Source organism: Tamandua tetradactyla, chromosome 4 (assembly GCF_023851605.1).
Source record: "Tamandua tetradactyla isolate mTamTet1 chromosome 4, mTamTet1.pri, whole genome shotgun sequence".
In the NCBI taxonomy this organism is placed as follows: domain Eukaryota; kingdom Metazoa; phylum Chordata; class Mammalia; order Pilosa; family Myrmecophagidae; genus Tamandua; species Tamandua tetradactyla.
Window position 1 is genome coordinate 22797561 of NC_135330.1, and position 14605 is coordinate 22812165.

The 14605-nt window shown below is 38.7% G+C and overlaps 1 protein-coding gene across 2 annotated transcripts in view; it reads right to left on the minus strand.

Moving 5' to 3' along the window:
- NME7 (NME/NM23 family member 7) overlaps positions 1-14605 on the minus strand; it is a 331620-nt gene that overhangs the window by 629 nt on the left and 316386 nt on the right. The gene's annotated exons all lie outside the window — the stretch shown is intronic.

A 14605-nucleotide genomic window follows, 5' to 3' on the forward strand; every position in this document is an offset into this window, starting at 1 on the left:
GAAGCTCAGCTTTTTTCCACACAACAGAGGCCAAGAGCTTGCTAAGGAATCCAGACACTTGAAAACCAAAGCACAGACCTTCCCAAAGAGACACGTCAGTTCATCAGAGGCAGAGACTCAACCAGCGAAATTTTAGTTTACTTGAAGTTCAATTATAGAACTATTTTGAAGTTCTCCTTCATTCACTTTAGAAAACATGAAATTTTAGTTCATGCTAGTTCTTCATTAGGTATGTCTATTTAAAAAAGTCAAAAGTTAACAGTTCAGTTATAAAAAAAAATGAAGTTAGGTTTGAGGTACAGTAAATGAACAAGGTCCATACTTTGCTTTTTGGCTCACGGTTTGGGCTTAGTCCTTATTTGTCCATATTTAACAGTTAGCCTTAGTGTGAAAGAAGACAAAAATGAGGTGAAAAAGATTTTCCAGGCATACTAGATTTTTATAATTGAGCTGAAGTTTCAGTATCACTATCTGACCTGGGAAATACTCAAACTAAATACATGGCATCATATTTCTGAACATGGAAACCTCTGACAAAGCCTGTGCAGCCACAGCTCAGGCAAATCCCTCTTGCCTTCAGGCGAGTTTTGAGAAATCTGGGCTGAACCGTCTCTTCAGGGAAGCTCCCCTCTCAGAGAGAGACAGACCCAGAGGCCATGGACATTTGTGTGACAGTGCAACTAATTATGAAGTGCCAGGAACAGCCTGAATTCCCACCTTATTGCCCCCCACTTATAATGCTGCTGACCTGATTCTCTTGTTTAAACTTTAAAAAAAGGGTATGATGACAAATTAATACCAGAAGAACAGTAACACCATTTAACAAAAATAGCAAACGGAAATCTGGAGAATGGCACAACTGTTAGCTACAAAGTTTTCAGGAGTCCATCTTACCAACTGAGACAATATAGGAAAATCCATAAATAACACGCCTACATAAAGCTGGGTTTCTCAAAAAGGAATCCACATGTTTCTGGAAATGGAAGTTATTCATATAACAGAAGATGGTTTGTCTTACTGAAACATTGGCTCATTTTGCAGGCTGTGTATTAGTCTTAAATGTTTGATGTTTGTTAACAAGAAGGGGATGGCTGGGTTTGAGGAAAGGGGAGCATGTATACAAATTGGAGGATTTTGAGACTCAGGTCATGACCCTCATCAGACAGACTTAACCCACCTCTTTAGCAAATACTGTGTATCCTCTGTTCTGAGCCATTGTGTGTGTGTGCGTGCGCATGCACCAGCTTTCTGCCTATCATTTCCTTCAAGATTCTGACCAAATTCGTGATCCTGTCACCTTTCCAGATGGTGCCAGCCAACCCATCCCCCATTCATGATCCTTGGCTTATATCCTCACTAGGAGACTGGGGAATGTGGTTTGTGTTCTTTGACTCAGCAAGTATTTATTGATTGCCTGTCTTCTTTCCTCTGGAGCTCACATTCTAGTGTTAAACACTTGCATATTTCTGGCATTCCTGGCTCTATACATTTATGTCTTTCCCTTCTTGGATCATCAGTTTACTCCCTCTCATTATCTGACATATTTCTTGGTTTAGAACAAACAGTGTCATCTACTTAGAAAGGGGTTTTCACAGAAGGGCAGCGAACCAAACATACAGACTATAAAAGGAATACGTTTTTCTATGGTAGTCTTTCCCAAAGGTGGGTTGAGTACTATGTAGAATTAAAAGCATTAGAATAGTTTTCTGAATAGAGAGAACAAGAATTCTCAATTTCCTTTAAATCTATTCTATACTCTCAAGTCTTTAACCCCAGTTATTTTTTATTTTTCTTTTCAAATAAAGACAGATTTTGGCTCAGAACCTGTGGCAAGCAACAATATCTACTTAGAATTCAATAACTTTCATTTTCATTTTATTTATTTATTTTTTGGCATGGGCAGGCTCCGGGAATTAAACCTGGGTCTCTGGCATGGCAGGCAAGAATTCTGCCACTGAGCTACCATTGCACTGCCCTCATTTTCATTTATTTTTATTATCTTCTAAGGACAGAATGATACTAGTTATTCACTGATGGCAATAAAATAAATTTATTCAAGTATCACAATAGATTTAAAGAAAGCTAGTAAATCATATTTCAAGTGGAATTCAGATATGGTAAAAATGATTAAAGTGATAAATCACTGACCACTACAGTATTAACAGAAGTCAAGGTTTTCTGTTCTGTACCTTTTGGGCAAAACCTAATTTACTATCAATTTTAGAACAATAGTATGCCCTGTTTGCTCAAGCTGCACTTAATGCCAGAGGGACCTGCTCCAACTCCAAATGAAAAACATTATATGTGATCAGAGATGAAAATCTAGTTACAGAATCTTTCAGAGTTGAACGATTGCTCATGGTCCTGGCTTCTGAAAGGATTAGTAGCACTTTGATACCAGTGTATATTTGGCTTGTGGCGGAGAACCAAATGAGGTTACCTTGAAAATCTGGGACTAAGGACCTGATGAATAGAGAGGGAAAGTGTCCAAGGAACATTCAAGAAAAGTTTTAAGCCAGTGAGTAACCTGATCCTGGCCTCAAGTTCAATAGAGAAAGCAGGACTCTCCTTTCCTCTTTTAGGAGGCGGCTAGCATAGCCAGGCAGATGTTATCTGCAGTCCCGTAGTGTCCATAGGGGGAAAGATGACTTGATCAGGAACTGAAGAGATAGATGGACCTATTATTTTTCCAACTGATGGTTCCAATGAAAACTCATATCCTTCTCAGTGTGAAACAGCAAGGGTTGGATTAAAGCAGATGTCTTGGTTCATATTTTAATTCTGTATTTTTTCCTCCTAGAGATTTTCATTATCAGTCTGTTCTGAGGGATTACATGTGTCATTAAGGTAAACCACGCACAAAGCACATATCCTGAGAAAAGGCTCATATTATAAGGAAACGGTGACGTACTGTGTCCAGCTTGTCTCAACAAAAAGAGTTTAAAAACAACCTCATAAAATCAGGAGTCTTACAGGCTGTATATAACGAGCTACTGGTTCTAAGGAAACAACGATCTTGCTCTAGTTTTGGACCTCTATAGACCAGGTAGGAGGTGTGCAGGGCAATCTGAAACCCACCTATTCAGCCACCACAATGCCTGATAGTCATCATTGGCTCAGTCCTTTGGTTTTAATGGTTTGAAAGGCTCAAATATTTCATTCCTATGTATTCCTTGCCAAAGGTGGTCCTTTAGTGCCCATAACCAGTTATAGGGATTTAAGGTAATTAAATTATTAATTTACGGAGGTGCACAGAACAGACCTGCAGGAATGCAATGTAGGACCTACTCTGTTTGGTAAGGAGCAAGGGGTCCTAAAGTGGCCAGTGGGTGAGGAACAGGCCATGAGTTATTCTAATGATTCTGCATTTGTGCCTCTGGGCTTCAAGATAATAGTATAAGGTGAATGGATACTTTGAGGTTTTACTAAAAGAAAACAAAAGATGGTGTGAAGAGAAATCTCTGCCTAGAGCTGGCTTTTCTTCTTTTCTTTCATTTGCAAATTTCTCCTGTAGGTCCTAGCAATGACCATGAATTGGGAAGGCGAGTGTCAAGACAAACAAGGTCCCTGTTCTCATGGAATTTTTATCTTCCCACTTTTAAATATCTTAAATGGACTAAACTATACTGACTTCCATTCCTCCCTTCTTCTGCTAACCATTTATTTAACTACCATAGTGAGCACATCCCATCTACGATAATTCAAAGATGAGTAAGATCTGCTTTTTTTTTAATTAGAGTATAGTTGTTCTTGAACATTTGAAGACCTAATATCTTCAAAGTTCTCTTCTAAAGACCTCTTGACAACTCTACCTCCACACACTAATGAGAGCAACTTCCATTTTAAAGCGGGAAGGTAATTACTTCTCAATCAGAATAGTGTAGTGCTGGCTTTTCTCTTTATGAGAAATAAATACTTTCTCTCTAATATAACTAAAGATGCAGGCGCCCTCTCTATAAATTTCATACCAAGTGCTTTAATCAGACTATTACATGCAATCCTTAGAATTAACTTTATGAGGTAGATATTATCATTCTCATTTTTCAGCTGAGGAGAGCAAGGTTTTTAAGAAATAATAACTTGCCTGAGGACAGAAAACTGTTTAGTATTTCAAGTTCAGCCTATGCTGTGTGAGCTACACTTGAGATGGAGCCTGGCTGCTGGGGTTTATCTCCTGATAAGACCTTTTGAAGGAAAAGTTGGCAATATTAAAGGAATACTCTTCATCCTTGATAACAATGTTTTAAAAAGAAGTTGCCATGTTTTTAAACATAACATTCCTTGCTGCTACTAGCAAAAATGTTATCCCGGGCTGAAAAGATTTGAATGAAATTCCAAGTTTCTTATTATGTGGTTAATTAAAGAGTTTGTTACACAGTCCCTGGATAAAGTGAATGGGGATGATGGCTCTGAGATGAGAAGGCAATGTTAGTGGTAGATAGATAGTGACCTGGGGAGAAGGCTGCAGGAGGAGAAAGAAACGGGTTTGCTAGCTAATGCTAAGAAGCCATGTAAGCTCCCCTACCCTTCCTGTGCCTCACCCAACACCAGCACCACTGCACAAAGCTGCTTATGTGAATACTAACTGTTCCCCAGCTCAAAACCTCCACTGTTCTGTTTCCCACTGTATCGCATGTAATCTTCTTGGACTGGCTTTCATAAAACCCGAAAAGATAGCTTGCTAAAACCAGCATGCTCTTGGCTCCAGCTAAGGCTTCCTTCCTTGTTGGTCAAAAGCAGAGAAAGGACTTTACTTCATGAAATGTCTTTTCTTTCACATCTATAATTCCTTAAATTTAAGGGATGTCCTTTTATTTCTTTCTGTACTCCAGATTTCTTCACACACAGCAGACAATAACATTTGATAATTAATTGTCTGCATCATGTGTTCTCTATTTTTCTTCTTTTCACAACTTTATCACTGACTCTTTCCCCAAGTTGGCTATAGATTAAAAAGAGGCTTTCTCTCAAAATCTCCTTCACTGCTTCCTGCCAACCATATTGATATAACAATAACAAACACTTTCATTCATGAACAGAATGAAAAGGACTCTGTCCCTAGGCCAGAAAAGACCATGGTTGGTTTGCAATGAACAATCTAAGGCAGTAAAGGGGGAATTTCTAGGGGAATTTCTGGAGAAGTAAGCAATGAATGGCTATACTACTTTTGAAAAAGGAAAGTGAATAAAGTTTCCAGAATTTCTGGAAAATATGACAGAGACAAGCTTCAGAAAAATACTCTTTCTATCATGAATTAGTCTTAATTTATTTTCACATGACAATATAAGTGACCTGTAAATAACCTGAAAGTGCTTTAAGTTTCCGGAATAGCATAAAACAGTTAAAGTCTTATCAGTTTAAAGATTTAGATTATCTACCTTGTTTCTTGGGTGTAGCTTTATTTTGAGCATTCCGATTGTCTTGACCTCATCAAAAGTCCAGATAATTTATCTTAAACCACCACCAGAAAGTTAACTTCAAAGGTCAGGCATAGAACCCAACCACTTAACATATAAGGTGTTTCCTACTGGCATATTCCTGCTAGGTGCCATTTTCAAGACTAATGTTTAAAACAGGGAGATATTCTCTTTCTATAGATTCCATCTCTGGGACATTTATAGAAAAGAAAGATGGTGGTATTTAAGGATAATAATAATAATAACAACAAAAATAATAACGACATTGAAAATCATGTGGTACAGATGGCCAGTGCCAACCCAATACTCGTTTTCCCCCTCTCCTTTATAAAGACACTTGATTTTGGGGGGCTGTGGGATGGCGTAGTAGAGTGCCCAGACTCTATTATGGGCGTGGGTGGCCATGTGACTCATTTCTGACCAATGCTGTAAAAGCAAAAGTTATTGGTTGGAGCTTATAGGAAAGTTCCTGCCTGGAATGAGCACTTGATGTTAGAGACTGAATAGCCACCTTGGAACCAAGAGGCAACCAAAAAGTTTCAAAAGGCAATTATTGAAGAGATCTCAGGTCTGAATCTTGAGCGGCTGAACCAGTGCCTGCCATTTCCTACCTCCTGACTCCCTGTTACACAACAAGATGAAAACCTCTAATTTTTAAATTTTTGATATTTCTGATTCTAGCAGCCAAATTCTTAACTGATACAAATAACAATAACAATAACATATTGGTATTAATAGTACTGTTCTAAGTGCTTTACAGTCATGTCCCGTTTAATATAGTACTCACTGATCTAGCACTATTATCTGTCTGACAGTAGAGGAAACTGAAGTTTAGGTCCCATAGCTAGCCACGAAGTGGAGTTAGGATTTGAGTCCAGTCACTTGATTTTAACTATGTGTGTTATACTTTCTACCACTCTGCTTGGTAAAGTAAAACGGTAAGTAGCTCAGCTGAGGTTCCTGGGTTGTGGGTGCAGTTCTCTAACACTAGGGTCATTTATATTAAATACATTTCCTGAATTTAGGGATCTCCAATACAGATACATAAAACATACTGAATACTGTTTAAGAAGAAGGGAGTCATATCAAACAGTTCCAGAAAGAAAATCTTCCCTATGTGAGGACTGAGAACCACCTGTCCTTGGTCAGTTAACGTCCTTATGCTTCACCAGGCTAAGCATTTTAGCCTGACCTTGTCCTCTCCTTTATGAGTCTGGGCTGAGATCTATCTTCATTGATTTACTCAATTCTTACCCTTTTGACCAAATTACCAAGGGAGCTAATTAATGCTAGCTTCGGTGATGTTTTCTTTAGCAGGTCCTGTGTCCACCGCCTGGGACCTCTGGCTCCCCTAACACAGTGGGAATGATTTCCCTTCAGTGGGATATGCCTGGGTTGATACTGAAAAAACAAAAACAAACTCTGAAGCTGCCTAAAAGATCTCCTGAGGGAATGTTCCAGAGTCCCTTTGCAAGCACAGAATGGACTTTCTGATGACAACTGATCTTTAAATCAATTACAGCACAACAATAAAATTGAAGGGAATTTTTGAATACTGGCTCTTCTGGTTAGATCAACTGAAAATTAACTGAATAGTTTGGGAAATCAGAATCACAGAAATGAAGAGCTGAAAAGGATTTGAGAGGATTTTGTGCAAGTCCTCAATTTAGTTGCATTCTCTTTCCTACACACTTTCAGTTTCTTAAAGATAAATAATAGTAGAAAACATTGAGGTTTAACATTCTAGTTCACTGCGATTAATATTAGAATTAAGAAAACGCAAGGGAATATTAAAGAAGAGGAATATTTTACAATGCTTGTAAAGAATTGTATCAATTTGGAGATCACTTATATCACTCTTTTTGTCATTTCTAACATTTTTATTTTTGAATTATACTAATGTACTAGGTACTAAGTACCAGGAATAAAGCTTAATGATAAGATATATAAGAACCCAACTCCTACGGGAGCTTACATTCTAGTTTAAAAAACAACAGCAACAATACCAGCATATTTTTAAAAAGACCTATACAATGCTATTAGTGCTTTGTATTTTAGTGAAGAGTTTTTTTGAGACCTCAACTTTGACATCCATGTGCTGTGAAAAAAATAATGGTCAAGGAAGACCTCTCTGAGAAGATGATATTTATGCTGAGCTCTGGAATACCAGAAATAGCAGCCAAATGACAGTTCATAGAATGAGCATTCAAGACAGGAAGATTAGAAAGCAGCAAAGCCCTAAGATGAGTATAAGTTTGGTATGATCAAGGGAAGAAGTGAAATAAAACAAAAGAATGAATGTCAGAATGAAAAGCCAATGTGACTGAAATTAGTAAATGTGCAGAAGAGTAGCATGAAACAAGAACAGGGAAGACAAAAGCCAGATCATACTTTGAAAGGAATTTGATTGCATTGTTAGTAAAATAAAAAGCCATTAAATGTTTTATGAAGGAAAATGACATGATTTGGTTTATGCTTTAAAAAGATACGCCTGGCTGTGGTAGAATAATAGAGAGTAGACTGGAATTGGAGCATTGGGCTTCAGGGTAGCACTGAATCCCTGGTTCCTAGAACAGTGCCTGCAACGTTATCTACATTAAAATTAGGAGACTTAATAAATGAATGAGATTAGAAACCCATTTTGGAGGCCGTTGTAGAGGACAAGGAAAGGGATAATGTGGCAGTAAAGATGGAAAGAAGCAGGCAGACTCTAAATGCATTTTGGAGGCACAATCTTAGAATTAGATGTGGAGGGCAAGAAGATTTTGAGGATCCTGGCTTTAATAATGTAGCTGTTTTTGCCATTTATTGAAAGGAAGGGAAGAATTTGCTTGCCTATGCGTGTGTGTGTGTGTGTGTGTGTATGTGTGTGCACGTGCATTGGGAGAAAGGCAAGCTGGTTCCATTTTGGACTTGTAAAACTGGAGATGCTTATGACAAATCCAAGTAGAAACAGGAGGAATCAGTTTTCTACCTATAATCTGCCATTCCATTCTCCATACTGCCATTAGAGTTATCTTACCTTATTTATTACTTAGAAACAAAACACAACCCATCACAACCTGGACCCAATTTTGTTATTACAAATTCTAGCATAACCATGTGTTCTCTTCAGATTTTAAACCCTATCACTCTAATTTCAAATAATATTACCCGAATACTCCATTTTATGTCACATTTCTGGGTTTCTACACATGTGGTTCCATTTGCTCACACTGCAACTCCTTGACCCTCCTCCTTACATCCCCACTTGCCCACTCTGTGACCTTAGTATTCCAACCTTATGCCACCAATTAACCAACCAACAAAAAAATAGACTCTTATGGAATTTAAATACTAATAAATGGCCTAATTGATCATCTAAAGCATGAATCACGAAACTTATTCCTCTTAAAGGACAGAACAGTAAGTATTTTAGGCTTTGCAAACCATTACAAACTCTGTCATAACTACTCAACTCTGCTACTGTAGCACTAAAGCAACTATAGACATTATGGTAGTGAATGGACTTGGCTGCATTCCAATAAAACTTTATTTACAAAGCCCAGTGGAGCACCAGATTTGGTTCACAAGCTGTGGTGTGCTGATCCATGATCAAAATCATGCTATGTCTAAATAGCACAAATATCTCTAGCTGGTAACAACATACAAAATTTCCCATTGATAGTAAATATCATGCTGAGCATATACAAGAAAAGATATTTGGCCACAAGTCTATCTGCCATGTGAGATGTTTCATACTTCTACACAAAAAATCTAATTAAAATAATAAATGCTAGTTTTTTTTTAGGATAAGCATTATTGATAATACCTGGGTAAATTATATAATGTTGATTTTATATTACCTAATAGTTTTTGGTACTTAAATGCAAAACATAATCCTATTGAACCCAAACAGAACAGAAATTCACTTTGTTTTTTAGTGAGTTGTGCAAGGTTTCTGTTTTGTTTTGGTTTTGAGCATTTATTTGTCTATTTAAATTTAAAGATAATATCTTAAAGGAGTGAAAAATCCACCCCAACTTCAATGACTGCACAAAATCATACCAGTTATAGCTTAGGGAGAACAAGGGCATGGAATATGGTACTAGTGAAACTGATGCCTTATTAAGTTTCTTAATTTATATTTAAGCAACTGATCTATGTTGTCATCAGCACTGATCTAAGGAAGCAGTCTTACTTGACTCCTGAAGACTCTGCTTCCTACAAAGAATAAATATATTGTATGTGCCTAAGTCCTTTTCACTGACGTTACTTAAATATTATCCTAAAAATCTTCCTACTCTTTGCTTATAAAGTACTTTAGGACTACTTCTCCACTTAGTTCTCTATTGATAAATCACAATATTTAATATGCAGCATATTGCCCATTTTTTTTTTCATTACTCTTCCTTAATAAGCTCTATGTGGCAGTTAATCTTAAGGATGGTTCCTGTGAGCCACATCATATGGTATTTGTGGCACTGGATAATCCCCTCTTACACAGAATACGGGTTTGCCTGGGACTCATTTAACCAAGAGTGTGGTGTATAGGACACTGCGTCAGTTTTCTATGTAAGCCTGAAGAAGGCCTGGTAGCTCTGCTTTGAGGAATTTTGAACTGTCACATACGACGTCTGGTTCTCTGTTGAAGAGAGCACCTCAGAGACTTCCATGTGGAGAAAAAGAAGCTCAGAGCCTACATGAAAGGAAAGCGCACCTCTGCGGTCCCAGCTAAGCCATTCTTCTAATTCTCATCTGCCAAGATGTAGACATGTCAATGAGCCACTTCGAACAGTCTAGCTTGGACAAATCCCCAGGGTACTGTAGCCCTAGCCAACATCACACGGAGCAACAAAGCCACCTAGCTGAGCTCAGTCAATTCAGTCAACTCCAAAATTGTGAGTGATAACAACAGGATTATTTTTTTAAGCCACTAAGTTTTGGGGTGGCTTATTATGCAGCAATAGATAAACAAAATACTTTGAAATTATTAAATGAAGATATTCTACACTGATTGTCGCAGTGTGCTTTGAGGTTTGTTGCTTTTTTGTATATATGTTATTTTTTACAAAAAAGAAAAAAAAAGTCGATTATGATGATAAAAAATAAATACATATATTATTTTTAGCCTCCAGTGTTCTGGAACAGCTAGAAGGGAAAATCTGAGATGACAGAATAGTAGCCCATGACAAATTCTGGGATCTGTTCTGTAACTACTTGTTGAAGAGTGATTTGAATATTATTGCCTTTTTCTTTCTTTGCTTTGTATACATGTTATATTATACAACAAAAAAAAGTTAAAAAAAAAGATATTATGATTCTTGTTCTTGCTTTTTCTCCTGGGAATAACTGCAGTGACTACTCTAACTACATATAGTTCTACTTGGAGTTGATACTATATACTGTCTCCCCTGAAAAATACTTACTGACTTGACCTTGACTTGGCCAAGAGTAGTGGAAAGTGACAAACTAGATCTGTAGAAGAGGAAAACTTGGGGATTACCTATAAGAAGTGATACCAACACATTTGTTTTCTACAGAGAGAAGCACATAAGCGCCATGGAAAATCAGCAGATTTGGAGTTAGACAGAGGCCTGGGTTTGAATCTTAGCATTTTTGCTATGAGACCTTGGGAACCTCATTGACATCTCCAAATCTTGGTTTCCACAGCTCAGAAACAGGAATAATAATAATTTCTACCTTGCAGGATTGCCTTAATGAGTTAATTAGATAAATGTATGTAAAGTACCTAGCACAGTGTTCGGTACATAACAATACTTAATGAATTATATTTCATTCTCCTTTGGAGATATCATGTCAAGAACTTGGCTGAACTGAATGCCTTGAGAAGTATACTTCTGCTGTTAGAACATTTTCTTCCCTACTACTACTTCCCTTCACCCAAGATATTGTACCATTCTCTAGCACCTCCTGAGGAGATCAACTGGATATCAAGAGTTGAATCTTGCCCCTGCCCCTGCCCAATAAGTGTCATCTTGTTCTACTCTGAGAAAAGATTAAGGACACAAGATAAGGTAATAAATCATAGGTAGCAAAGGAAGTGGAAAGTAAACCCTGTACTGGTCCCTTAGTAGAAGGAGAGATGGGTAAGAATCTCCCTTCTGTGGCCTCAGCGCTTGGGGAGCTCGGTTGTAGGGGTCACTTGGGAGCTGCCTAGGTCAAAGGTTTAGCTTCTCAGGAAGAGGTTCACCTAAGCATACACAACTTCAAAAACAGGAACAAGAGGAGAGGGGCCAAGATGGCGGATTAGTAAGGTGCATGTGTCTTAGTTCCTCCTCCAGAACAACTACTAAATAACCAGAAACAGTACAGAACAGCTCCTGGAGCCACAAAAGAGACCGGACACACAGCATACCCCAATCTGGACCAGCTGGACCGGCTGTGAGACTCCGCAGCGGTGAGTTCCCTGAGCAGTGCGCGCTTCCCCGGGCTGCGGCGGCTGGCGGCCGGTGCCTCTTCCTCACGGGCGGCTTCCCGGAGGGCTGAGAGTCTCGGAGAGGCGAGTTCCCCAAGCCGCGGCGGCCGGCGGCCAGCACCCCTCCCTCGTGGGCGGCTTCCCGGACAGGCCGCGAGTCTCGGATCAGCGAGTTCCCCAATCCGCGGCGGCTGGCGACTGGCACCCCTCCCCCACAGGCGGCTTCCCGGAGGGAAAGGAAAGAGTCTCCAACAGTAGCAGGGACTAAGTCCAACACAACACCAATAGTGACATTAATAAACAAATTCTGACTACTAAAAATAGGCCCCCAGCTCAGGCGAAACTGATCAAGGCAGAAGTCGCCTATTGGGCTAACTGAAAAAGAGGAAAGGGGTGAAACAGAGCCTTCTGCGACTGTTTCTATGGAGGCTTGGTTGCCTCTGGACTCAGCACCGGGATTACACAGGTTGCAACTGCCCCAAACGCAGAAACAGTCTGCTTTCAGGGCTCTCTACCACCTGAACCTTCCCCACGGGAGGGGTGAAACACAACTCAGGTGGAATCCCTCTCTCAAGGAATTCAGATCCCAGAACTTCACAATTTGAAGCCATTAAAACCAGCCTACAACCTTTCCTCTGTCTCCACCACACACCCAGCAGCGAGAGTCTTCCAAAGTTAAAGGAGCCACAACCTCTTTTGCTGGTGGGACCTGCAGACGGACAAGTGCCACATACTGGGCAGGATAAGAAAAAACAGAGCCCCGAGACTTCACAGGAAGGTCTTTCAACCTGCTGGGTCTCACACTCAGGGAAATCTGATTACATGTCCAGATGCCAGCAAAAAATAACAAATCACACCAGGAAAATTGAAGATATGGCCCAGTCAAAGGAAAAAACCAATGGTTCAAATGAGATACAGGAGCTGAGACAACTAATTCTGAATATACGAACAGAAATGGAAAACCTCATCCAAAACCAAATCAATGAATTGAGGGAGGACATGAAGAAGGCAAGGGATGAACAAAAAGAAGAAATGGAAAGTCTGAAAAAACAATTCACAGAACTTATGGGAATGAAAGATACAGTAGAAGAGATGAAAAAAACAATGGAAACCGACAATGGTAGATTTCAAGAGACAGAGGTTAGAATTAGTGAACTGGAGGATGGAACATCTGAAATCCAAAAAGAAACAGAAACTATAGGGAAAAGAATGGGAAAATTCGAGCAGGGGCTCAGGGAATTGAATGATAATATGAAGCGCACAAATATACGTGTTGTGGGTGTCCCAGAAGGAAAAGAGAAGGGAAAATGAGGAGAAAAACTAATGGAAGAAATTATCACTGAAAATTTCCCAACTCTTATGAAAGACCTAAAATTACAGATCCAAGAAGTGCAGCGCACCCCAAAGAGAATAGATCCAAATAGGCACTCTCCAAGACACTTACTAGTTAGAATGTCAGAAGTCAAAGAGAAAGAGAGGATCTTGAAAGTAGCAAGAGAAAAACAATCCATCACATATAAGGGAAACCCAATAAGACTATGTGTAGATTTCTCAGCAGAAATGATGGAGGCAAGAAGACAGTGGGATGATATACTTAAATTACTAAAAGAGAAAAACTGCCAACCAAGAATTCTATATCCAGCAAAATTGTCCTTCAAAAATGAGGGAGAAATTAAAACATTTTCAGACAAAAAGTCACTGAGAGAATTTGTGACCAAGAGACCAGCTCTGCAAGAGATACTAAGGCAGCACTAGAGTCAGATACGAAAAGACAAAAGAGAGAGATGTGGAGAAGAGTGTAGAAGAAGTAAAATCAGATATGATATATATAATACAAAAGGCAAAATGGTAGAGGAAAGTATTACCCAAACAGTAATAACACTAAATGTTAATGGACTGAACTCCCCAATCAAAAGACACAGACTGGCAGAATGGATTAAAAAACAGGATCCTTCTATATGCTGTCTACAGGAAACATATCTTAGACCCAAAGATAAACATAGGTTGAAAGTGTAAGGTTGGGAAAAGATATTTCATGCAAATAACAACCAGAAAAGAGCAGGAGTAGCTATACTAATATCCAACAAATTAGACTTCAAATGTAAAACAGTTAAAAGAGACAAAGAAGGACACTATATACTAATAAAAGGAACAATTAAACAAGAAGACATAACAATCATAAATATTTACGCACTGAATCAGAATGCTCCAAAATACGTGAGGAATACACTGCAAATACTGAAAAGGGAAATAGACACATCTACCATAATAGTTGGAGACTTCCATTCCCCACTCTCATCAATGGACAGAATATCTAGACAGAGGATCAATAAAGAAACAGAAAATTTGAATATTACAATAAATGAGCTAGACTTAATAGACATTTATAGGACATTACATCCCACAACAGCAGGATACACCTTTTTCTCAAGTGCTCATGGATCATTTTCAAAGATAGACCATATGCTGGGTCACAAAGCAACTCTCAACAAATTTAAAAAGATTGAAATCTTACACAACACTTTCTCGGATCATAAAGGAATGAAGTTGGAAATCAATAATAGGCAGAATGCCAGAAAATTCACAAATACCTGGAGGCTCAACAACACACTCTTAAACAACGAGTGGGTCAAAGAAGAAATTGCAAGAGAAATTAGTAAACACCTCGAGGCGAATGAAAATGAAAACACAACATATCAAAACTTATGGGATGCAGCAAAGGCAGTGCTAAGAGGGAAATTTATTGCCCTAAAATGCCTGTTTTCAATTT